This window comes from Morone saxatilis, unplaced genomic scaffold (assembly GCF_004916995.1).
Source record: "Morone saxatilis isolate NCDOM2014 unplaced genomic scaffold, NCSU_SB_2.0 Contig19, whole genome shotgun sequence".
Classification (NCBI taxonomy): Eukaryota; Metazoa; Chordata; class Actinopteri; family Moronidae; genus Morone; species Morone saxatilis.
In genome coordinates, this window is record NW_023339751.1 from 17202597 (window position 1) to 17214847 (window position 12251).

The 12251-nt window shown below is 37.7% G+C and overlaps 1 long non-coding RNA gene across 1 annotated transcript in view; it reads left to right on the forward strand.

Annotated features, from left to right (window-relative positions):
• The first annotated feature begins 2992 nt into the window (after positions 1-2992).
• Positions 2993-12251, forward strand: part of LOC118329312 — a 20385-nt gene continuing 11126 nt past the window's right edge. The window contains exons 1-2 of the long non-coding RNA XR_004796783.1: positions 2993-3150; positions 9447-9558. This is a non-coding gene — a long non-coding RNA (uncharacterized LOC118329312). The remainder of the gene's footprint in view (positions 3151-9446; positions 9559-12251) is intronic.

Here is a 12251-nt window from a genome sequence, read left to right on the forward strand (position 1 = left end):
ATATATATATATATATATACAGCTATTAAGTTAACACATTTACAGTATGAACAGTATTAGCAGTAATTATATAGTGCGGATGTAATATAATTAAATATGTGTTTGAGAATGTGTACATTTATTTCTCTCTGGCTGTGGTTCTACTGTATGAGTGTGTGTGTGTTCCTCTGCAACTGTGTGGTGTGTGTACCTGTGTTATGCACCTTTGTCTTTTTCTATACTTAGGCTACATGTGTGTACAGGTATGTATTCATATGTACATGTTATTATTACACGTATAATAATATTACTGCTACTTCTACATGTGTGAACGAGTGTCCCCTTGTGTATGTGTGTGTATGTGTATGTATTTGTGTGTATGAGCCTTTTGTGTGTGTACAGACAGTCTTTTCCCATATGTACTATAGACTACAGTGTGTCCATGTACAGTATATTTATTATAACTACTAAAACTACTATTATATGTGTGAACATATAGTATGTCCACTGTGTGTGTGTGTGTGTGTGTGTGTGTGTATTTGTACATTTATTTTTCACTGTGTGATTATATAGGTGTGTGCACTTGTAGTTGTGTGTGTACATACAGTATTTGTGTGCATTTATTTGTACAGTATGTGTACGACTGTGTACATGTAGGTATGTACGTATGTTTGTTTGGGTGTTTACATGTATAATTTGTCTTTGTCCGTATGTAGACTGTGTGTGTGTGTATGTGTATATGTGTGCATATTTTTATTTATTATTAACAATATTATGTGCATGCATGTACATGTTTATCTGTGGATAGATGGATGAAATTAAAGAAAAACATACACATTAAAATCACTTGGTTTAAAAATGTACCAGTGTGAATCATACATTATGGCTTTCACAAGATTGTGGACCTACTAACCACCGTCATGAGGGACTATATTATATTTATTCTTTATTTTCTCTCCAGTAGGATTTCACTGATTTGTAGAATCTTTGCAAAAGCAGCATTGAAGCTGTTCTGGAGGCTTGGGTTGAACCAACACCTTACTAAGGCACTTCATGTTGATTTTTTTTCTTTAATTTATCACCTATCTGTCTGTGTGTGTATTTCTGTGTACAGTTGTGTACAATATTTGTCACTACATGTTATGTGCTAACATATAGCTTATGTGTGTGTTTACTGCACTGTGTGTGTATTTATTTGCATGGACGTGTGAAAGAGCTTGTTCCCTCTTCTTGCTGCTCATCTGTCTGTCCCAGCTGACATTTACACATTCAAATCAGAGACTGTTTATCGTTGTTTGAGGCACCATGACAAGATTTTGTGCTCTGTTCAAGATACTTCCATTACTGCAGCCCGTACAGTCACTGATTCATACATACAGACTCACTCAACACAGACGTGATGCTCTGTTGACGTCAAGTAAAACCTCACACGTCCCAGAAGTAAACTTTTCAGGAACTAAGAGAAATAACTTTTTTTTTTCCTTTTTAGCTTTACCACCATGTTGTTTACATTTTTATGATTTAGAATTTTAAATATGCTCTTTGAAGTTGGTTCATATCAATTTTTGTTGAAGTTGTCATTCCGTTCGTTGTCCTGGAGACCCTGGGCCCTCTTTAACATTTAAAAAAACAACTGTCTCACTGTCAAAACACCTCATTACTTTTCATGATTTTAGGAAAATTGCTTGTAAACATTATTTTGAACTTATAACATGTTAAAAATGTCCCATTCATAAAATGTGCAAGCGAGGGATTACCACTTCAGTTTACTTTTGCACATATTGAGTCCATAAGGTCCAAACAAGGAGGAAGTAATGTGAAACACAACATTTAAAGAACTATTGGGGTTAAAATAAAGGACATTTAACACATGTATATATTTTTTTACTTTTTCAATATACTTTCTGTACTGTATGCCCTACACACTGGATGACTTGTTAGATTTGATCATCTCATGAAGCACTTTGTGTCTAAAACTTTGAATTATGTAAATCAAACTTTTATATGTACAATCGTTGGTTTATACCTTAGCTTATGGGCTGTTGTATTTATAATCCTGGGACCTAATGATAATAGGACATAATAGAAGTTAAAAGTTGTGTAATTTTTACTTACAACTTTATCCTCTAGAACGCGGACTACAATCCTTTTCTGTCAATTCTTCCCACTTTCTTTTGTACTTTTGTGCAGTGTCACTTACAAAGGTGGAAATAACTACTTTCATCCTGTTATAGCGAATAGGTTTCTTGTTAGAAATGTTCATATGACAGACAAGTACTCCCACAACATCACCTTAGAATCTTTTTCCCTATCTTGTTAAATGATTAACACATCCTGTCAGTATTTACAGAGCTCTTCACAACCATTCAAAAGTTATACAGGTTAACACATGTGTGTCAGGGTGTGGGTGTGTGTGTGTGTGTGTGTGTGTGTGTGTGTGTGAGTGTGACATCACGTCAGTCAATTTTAGATTGTTGACATACAAGGGTGTAAAGTGGCGTTGATGACGGGGTTTGAAGTTACCAACCAGTATCCTGCCAAAGGCTTGTCTGTAACCTATTAACCATAGCAACCATGAAAGCACTATAATATAGCATTGTCGACTGGTGTCATAGAAGTATAGACTAATACACTGATTCAACTGAAGTTGGTAATATTCTGTAGAAATTCTGTAGAAATCAAGTCATTATTGATAGTTATAACTAACTGCATTCAGCTAACAATCTGGATGCATAATCCTTCGATCCCATTATTTAAATACTGTTTCTTAATTTTATCCTTGTTTCAGGAATAGTGAATGCCTCATCTCAACAGAAAAACTAGCACTAGCAGTTGGAATTATTTGCCTTCTGTGACTTGTTCCAAACGTTGACCAACAGGAGCACAGAACGCTCTTCCGTGCTTTAAGTGTAAACATGGCGTAGAGGAACGATGTTGCTGCTGCTGGGTGGAAATGTGTAACAGAGGAATTTAAGTAAAGTAAAAAGTATTTTTTTCTTTGTTTTGTAGGCCTTTCTGAACTCGACATCCAGCATCACAACCGGAAGATGGTCCAGAGCATGTCCTTCCTGATGACATCGTGCAGGTCGTGAGCGATGGCAAGCTACAATTGGTCGGGCACCTACGAGGAGTCTGTCATGGGATGGGTCTCAGCCAAGTCACGGCAAGAATGTATGACTCTATAATAGTCTAATCTGACACAGTGACCACATTAACAGACAGAAACGTTGTGCAATCTGAATCTGGCATTACATGACAGTGCAGATGCAGAGCAAAGTATCTAGGGATAAAAAGCTGATGTTGACTTCTCACATAGTCAAGGTGGCATCACTGCTGCTGTTTGCTGACCTCGTTTCTTCAACATTCTGACTTTTTTTTAATTTTTTTTTTAAAGTATTTTTTGGGGCTTTTTATTGCGTTTAATCGATAAAGACAGCCAAAGGTAGACAGGAAAGGGGGGCAGAGAGAGGGCATGACACGCAGCAAAAGGCCGCAGGTCGGACTCAAATCCTGGGCCACCGCAGCAAGGACTCAGCCTTGGTACATGGGTCGCCAGCTCTACCCACTGAGCTTACCCGGCGCCCCAACATTCTTACATTTTAATTTTAAGATCTGTTGGGTCAGTTTTTAGCCTGGGTAGGACAGACACAGAAATCCAAACCCATTTTACAATAAATATGCATTTCACAATGTTTGACATTTTTTTACAGAAGGGTCTAAAAGACACTAGTCCGTTGCATTATGGAAAATTGACCCATGTTGGACTAAAAGTTAAGATTTCGGCCTCTGTTGATTCAGTTTTTGCAGTTTGCAAGTAAGCACAGTACTACAGTAAATCTCTGGAGCACCTTGAAGTTAAAATATGTGGATATATGATGAATTGAGATGAGATACTGAAAACCAGTGGCACAAAGCTTAGAGATGTGAGTGGGCTATCAAAACAGAAAGACACTAATATTTTATCTGTGGGCTTGTTTCATTTCAGTTTCTCTGCTCTGTGTTGATGTTTAGTGATGCTGATAATGTGGGCAACACACTGAGATGTAAACAGTATGTAGACAAGAATTATTGCTCTGAGTTGTATGTGATTTTGTTTGCAACAATGTTGAACGCCAAAGGTTCCCAGGACAAAAAGAAACATGTTTGGTAGCTTTTCATTGCTAGCTTTCGTTGTAGGAATCACTCTGCTGTTGTAGACATTGACAGTGACCTGTATAGGAACCTCAGCTGAATGTAAACATGCTACAGTATGGCATATACTGAGAATTGAAACATAATGACTGGATTTTCCCTGTGCTCCGCCGCCTCAGCAACTCACTGATATTAAACCTCTCACTTCCTTTTTGAAGCCGCTTTGTTTACCAGCCAACATGCTATTTATACTGGAGGCCTCTGCTCGCTCACAGCCTCAGATTACTGGTGAAAAGGATGTGTCCTCTCTAGCACGTGTCTCGTTTGGAACAACACACACTTGTGTTACTTTTTAGTGCAGCCTTTGACACTATTTTGTGTAGGTAGAATTTATGTACATGTATGATAACACATCAACTTTTGGTCAGTTGCCTCTCATCTGTGTGACTGCTAGTTTTGAATATTTTCCAAATGCAACAAAACCAAACTTGTAGAACTTTAAAGTCCCCCTCCACTCAAAAATCAGTTTTTCTTCTTCTCCTCCCTACAAACGGATGTTTTAGTTTCACCGTCCAGAATTATGTATGTGAAGAGTTTGACACTAGAAACATGTTTTGACATTCATCTGCTGAAAGTTTCCCTGTGCTCATTTAAAAACTGATCTTAGGGGCGGAGCCTACCAGCATGATTTTTGACATCAAAAATAGTTTAGAATACATTCTGATCCAGTTTGCAATTTATATAGTGTGATGTAAATACTTGAATCCACCACCGCACATCCACTGAGAATGGACTTTACAGTCAAGTAGGAGACATCTTGTGTCCAATAGGAAAACTTTGAATATTCATTGATTCTGGAATTTTTAAAGGAGGAAGAAAGGAGTAGTAGACTTTTTACTGATTTTTAAGTGTAAATTCTACATTTTTTACAAAGCAATGTTACATCAGACACACATTATTATTCCAAGCAGATTATATATTAATACATGTCCGGAGGGGATCTTTTATTTCTTTGTTGTCATGAAAAATACAGGCGGTAGTAGTATAAACATCAAGTTATGCTAAATAAATCGAAAAATCTTTACTTTATCCCATCCCTGTTTGCATAAGTTCGAGTTAGAACTCTTGCTAGCGTAAAATTGTCAACTTGTGGTTTTATTGGCCGTTACTGCCTTTGGACAGAGCCATGCTAGCAAGTTTCCCGCCGCTTACAGTCTCTATAGAAAGTGAAGCTAATCGCCTCGTGGCCCTTGCTTCCTACTGTAGCATTCTGCCTTCTGAAAATGACGATGGAAGAGGATACATAGTTGAACATTATTACTTTCAACCCTTCGGTGTCTACTTTGGGGTAATGCATACCCCTTTTGACACACATTATATTGACACAAAATTCAATATACAACAGGAACGCCTACATTTTGTAATTAAATATGTCTGTGATATATTCTTTCCTCATGAAGCTTCTGTGCTTGGTTTGAACCTCCGGGGAGGTTGACTCAGCTGTGTGGTAATTTGTGAGGCTGTAGTTTGTGTTATTGTTTTATTAGGCTGGATTGGAGGAGATAAAATAACAAGACGCCATAATGCTGCTCTCTGGTTCCATGTGCTGTGAGTCATATTAAATCCATTTTTGACAAAGAGAGTGTTTATGTGCCAAAACAGGTTTTACAAGACAGAATTACTGTCACATTCCAAATGTATGTATGTATGTGTGTGAAAGGTCAGTGAAATGATTGAGAGCACAGGAGAGTCTCAGACGGTCTTCTAATGAACACCACAAAATCACATTTAAATCGGATATTTTTTTTAGAGGAGTCATACTGTTGAACATTTATTGACTCACTATTGATGTCAAAACAGAGACATTGTAGCGTAAGGCACCCAATCTGAGTGGTTTGAGCCCCACTAGGGGTCGCCAAAACCTTACGAGGGGTCACGAGGCCTTCTTGATGTCAAGGGGGTGTAAGAACATTTTCTTTTTTAAATACAGCAGACCTACATTATATCTCAGCACTTCATTTATTTATGTGAAGAAAACTAAATGAGTAACAAATTACTTTTTCTATTGAGTAATTAGTCGAGTAACAGTTACTTTTACGATAAGTAATAGTTTACATTTTTCAAGTAACTCTCGCAAGACTGGTTATATTGTATATTTTTTCATGTTTTTGCTTCTACCCCTGTTAAGTTTGAGATTTGCTGTTTATAGTAGTAAAATTAGTAGTAGTGGTTGGAGTAGAGGTAGTACTAGTAGTCGTAGTACTCAAAATGAGTGCAGTAGAAGAGATTATTATTATTACCATTAGTTTTCATTAACAGTTGTAATAACAGCAGCAAAAGTAGTGTCAATGTAAGTGCAATAAGAGGAAACCTTTTGTGTCTACTTTGATACTAAAGTTTGAGCGGAATACCTTAAACTTTACAGATGTTAATAAAGGAGGGGACAATAATAGAGTTTTTCAAATTAACTTTTAAAACGTAGCAAGTTATAAATAAACTAAAATAAGCATAGTTATTTATATCATTCTAAAAAAGGAGGCGTAATAACCACAGCTGCTCGATATGAGCGTTTCAACAGTGTCAAGTGTGAAAATTTAAATATTGAAAACTGCAAGGAAGAACAAATTCAGCTAACGTGCTGATGAATGTTTACAATTCGTGATCCATGTTTTAAGGGGCGGATTTAGTTGGTTGGGTGAAAAAATGTCTTGCCACCCCAGTCTGATGTCAAATTCTGTCAACTTTAACACATCAATTTAGAATAATTTGATAAATTAAATTACTAGATGTGTTAAAAAACTGAAATTTACATGTAATTGAGTGTTCTGTTATGGCCATATTTTAGACTAAGTGACATGTATTTGGAAAAATGTCTGAAGATTTGGAAATAAAACAGTGTATTGATTTTTAATGCCACCTTTAGATATTTCTATTCAATTTGACATAATAATGTAAATGTTAAGTCAAAATGCCTACATCTATCTGTATCTGTTTTCAAGTGTAGAGTGAACAATAGTCTGCTTACTTTATCTCTCCTCCCATCAACATGAATCACCCTGACTAACCCTGCAGCAGTGTGAAAAAACACTGATGGTTCATACCCTTTGTACATATGATTTAGGGATTTAGATCTTTTGTAATCCGTCTGTCAACATGTGATACATTTAGCATATGAACTCTGGTTTGGGCTGAAGGTTACCTGAGGATATATGTTTAATAACAGTTCAGTTTAGGTTATCGACATGTAATGTGCCATGTGTGTTGATGCAGACAGTGACCTCCAGGCATAATTGTTGTTTCATGACCCGACGGTTTCCAAACAGCGTGGGAGGAAGCAACGCAGAGAGAGAGAGAGACTGAGACAGAAAATATAAAGGAACCTTGAAATTCGAGCTAACAAAAAGGGAGACAGTGGGAGGTGCATGTTCTGTTAATATAGAAGTCAATGCAAATGCAAATAAAATAAAACTTAGGAGTAGTGGTAGCATGTGCAATAGCAGAACGTGTGCTGTTCCAATGCAAAATGTGGCCAGGATGAGGGATGATTATTTATTACTTTAAGACACTTTACAGCAGCGTAAATGATTTGAGAGCAATGTTTTTATTATGAGTCCTTGAGGGAAAACTGTCACTGCTGCAGCTCAAAATTCAAGGTGCACGCTAGAGATGAAAGTGGAAAAGATATAAAAGGATATAAATAACGCTGAAATGAATTAAAATAAATATCCTTTAAAAAGGAACGATGAGAGATGAGAAACAGTTGACCACCCACATCAGATCTTCTTTCTGTCACACACCCCACACACACATGTACAAACAGGCTACAGGTTTAGTCAAAATGCTGCCCACAAAGGCCTCTTTGCATCTGTCTCATGTGTGTGGGATGGCTTTTCAGACATTGCCTCATGTGTCAAACACTACACTAGCACATGCAGAATGGTGAGTGAATTTTTACTGTGAGAAACATCACCCAAGAAAAGACACACACACACAGACACACACACAGGGTTCCCATTGCAATGAAACATATAGAAAAATTTTGGGGTTAAACTTTGTTTTCCTGGACTACATTGTTTACAAAATATGACAAATTTTATGGCACAAAATGTTACTACCGCCGGGAATATGTTTGTTTTCAGTCCTGTTAGTAGGATATCTTGAAAACGTGTTTACAGTTTTCAAAGGCAGTTAAGCCATTTGTGTAGTAGTGCACATCCAGATGTATTTGTTTTTCCAGGACTTGTTTTGTTAACACACATGCGACACAATTTTTAATGTGTTTATTGGCCCTGATTAAACACATTTTTCTGTTATAAAAATTACACATTTTAAGTGTTATGTGCCTTTTTACATCAGGTATATTGAGGCTGTAGAAAACCTATAGACGTATTTGCCATGTATGTTTCATGTAATTATGAAACAAGATGTAGTCATCCAGCATCTTTCAGTGGTTAACACGTGAGAGAAGATTGATTCGAGCAGTGAGGGCATCTTGGTATCTCTGATAGAAAAGGCAGTGGAAACAGGGTCAATTAAATTTTCTTGTGAGAAAATTTGTAGACGCAGTTTGGCAGTAGCTCTCCGATATATACCTAGTGTGTACGCACTGGTGTGAGATTTGAATTTCCGCACGGAAATGGGTATTTCTCAATAAGAGTGTGCTCTCTCTCTGTGTGTGTGTGTGTGTGTGTGTGTGTATATATATGTGTGTGTGCCTCCGTACAAACTTGGAACCAATCACACAGAGACATTTATGAGTCAGCTGAAAGTGTGTGATATCATATTGTGCCAAAGATTTGATAACATCAAAGAGAGAATTCTGGCAACATTTTACATGCAGAAGTTCTTGAACAGGAATAACAGTTTGATCAAACATTTGTCTGAATGAGTATGAATGATAGCGTGTGTAATGGCTGCATGTAACAGTGCAGTGAATGATTCAGTCCTGATACAGGATGTTTAGATGAAGGAAAAACAAGATTAAACAGGTGTGACACCATTCATTTATACATAATCGTAGTTGTCGGTATTAGAGAGGTTTAACACTGAACAGTGCTAATGTGTTCATTGGGTTACTTTTGTGAATGCCCTGACTTTCATTGTTGGGACTTACTTAAACCTGTGCCATTAAGTGAATTTAAGAAACTAGCTGAGACTAGAATTAGCTGAGGAAAACCTACACGAGACAGTTGATCTCATACCCATCCTTAGAGACCTTTTTTCTATAGAAATAAAACAAAATAATTCAGGGGAGAACTCCCTAGAAATGAATGAATCCATTTGAGTATTCAATTACAGACAAACTGTTAAAATGGGGATTTTTCTTTCTTTTGCAGGGCAAAGGCGCAGGATTGAGAAATTGTTCCACCACAGGACTATCAGGCTAGTTTCCACCACAATCACCCATCCTAACAGACGGTGGGAAACCACCTCAGCAAAGCTCATCCGGTAGGAGTTTACAGATTTGTAAACTACTGTACTTGCAGTCTGACCTTGTTGATAATATCATGTTTATCTGACAAAATCCCAAACTTTTCTTGCTATGTGTATCAGCTGAGAGCTGTGTGTATTTAATGTGAGAAGGAGTTATACTTATAAAGTTTCCTAAACATTCAAAACATGGGGATCCCCTGACTGCAGTAAACGTGGTTGACAAGCCTACCTGACATTACCACGTTTGTGCTGCTGCCTGCTCATTTCTAGCTCTCAGTAAGAAGTGTCCAACCCACACTGATGTCATTCCTCCAGCAACAGTTTTGCTCAAGTTCTCTTTATGTGGTTAATCTTTGTTTCATCAGTAAATATAGAAGGTCAGAATAACTTCAATTGTCCTGCCAAGTGCGTGATACTTGATCATTGCCTAAATCTGTAAAACTTGGATTGTAAAAATCGTTTGGCATGTAAAAAAAAATCCTCCCACACAGTCTCTCAGTTTCTGTAGGTTAGATAAGGGCGGCGCTGTGACTGTAGGAAATGCAGTGTGTGTTGTCCCTGTTTGTGTGCCTTTGAGCAAGACACCATCTGTAACTAAACTGTAATTTCTCTGGCAGTTGCTGATAAATGCAAAAACTTGCTTACTGTTTAAACCAGTACGACTACAGTGGCGCACTGGAACAACAGAGGGCCTGTGTGCTTTGCTCAAGATCACCTAATAGAATCACAACTTGAGCCATTGATCCTCCTCAGTTTTATCAACTGATCGGAGATTTGTATCTTCTTCACAAAGCTGCTTTCTTAACAGAAAATGAAAAGAGACACTAAATCCTTACAGCACTGTGTGTCATATGAAAGCTGAAATTCATGGAAAAAGATCAAAGAAACAATGAGCACTTGAACCTGATCTTTACGTAGTGAAAAATGAAAAATAAATAAATAAGAATAAAGGGGAAATTAGACATTGGATTGTTTTAATAGGACTTTAATGCCCACAATGTCCGGCTCAATTGACCGGCCATGATGTGTAGACTCACACTGAGCTCAAGTATGGAACGCCTCTGTGTCCATTTAATAAAGTTTATTCAAACAAGACAACTACATCCTCAACAAAGATGACAAAAAGAGAGAAAGTCAATGACTTTGTATAAATCTACTCTAAAGTCTGGTCTGTTCTGCAGTGAAGTTTGTTTTTATCTTGAGTCTGAATCAAGAGTACGATCAGCCACAGCATGTAAAAATACCACATCAGTAAAATTAAAATAAACTCACTACAGTTTATAATGGATCTTTTGACAGCAGCCAGGTGAAAAAATCGAGCCACCGAATTGCACAAAATGCAAGACAACAGGCCCAAATGTCTGAGCCAGATAGATCATTCAGGCAATTAATGTGGCGTTGAGACCCCAATACAAACTGCACATTAAACCCCCACATCTGGCACAACTTCAGCCCAATTCTAAAATTGTTCAGAGGCAACTAATTCAAGTTTAAAACCCAGGTTAAATTGTCTGCTCAGCTTTAGACTTAATTGTGCGTCTATGTTCTACCTGAAATGTAATTGTGATTGCTGAGGATCATATTTATAGTGAGACCTTTTTAAAGTAGTTAATGTCTCTTATTAATATGAGAATAATGTAGTTATTACTCTACTTTCTCAATGTCGGCCATTGTTTCCCTCTCTACTGCAGCAATAATACATATTGTGGAGTGAAAGAACTGTATTTATGAAAGGAATCTGTAGCCAAAATGCAAAAAAGAAACATTCAGTGGTTTATTTCGACTTTTATTGTGGAGGTAAAACATCAAGGGGGAATCCTGCTGCCATTTTGACACTCCAGCCAGTCACCTTTTCTAAAGGCCTGTTAAACAGTCCGCAAAAGAAAGTCAACCGGAGGTACATCATGGGGGTATTTTCTCATTGCAGTCACCTTCAAACAAACCATCCAAACCGTTTCTTTTAACACCTAACACACTCAGATCTACCGTTTTAGCTGACTCTCTAATGCCGGTTGACTGACTGAGTGCAGCTGCAGTGGCTCATATTAATTAGCTAAAGTGGAGTCCATCCATTCATCACAGTCCTAATGATCAATACTGTAAGTGTCATGGCGTCAGACGGGGGAAAAAATGCAAGTGTCAACACCATAAGCCCATACGTTGTATGTGTGTGAATGTGTATGTAAATGTGTGTTTGGAGCTTCGTGTTGAGAGACAGACAAACAGAGAAGACAGACCAGAGAAGAGACGAGGAGAGAGAACGAGGGAGAGAGAGAACGGAGGAGAGAGAGACGGGGAGAAGAGACGAGGAGGAGAGAGCAGAGGAGAGAGAGACAGAGGAAGAGAGACAGAGGAGAGAGAGACAGAAGAAGAGAGAGACAGAGGAGATACTAAGAGCCAGAACTGCTCTAAGAAGAGCAGCTGACAAAGCATTTACAAGAAGTACAGTTGAGGGTGGAGTGCTACTGCATTAAGCAAGTAAACCTTGGACTTTACCAAGGTTTACATATGCATTGCTTTTAATATGAGGGTACAGTAAAATAAAGGGGATTGTCACACTGATTGTATAAACGTAATTGTTGCCTCAGCTGGAGTTTAGTGTGGTCAACGTAACCTGCGGTAACTGGAGTACTCAGATTTGACAGGGTTAAATGAAGACCAGTCACAACATGTTTACACCTTCATCACAGTTATTTGAGTGTGAACAA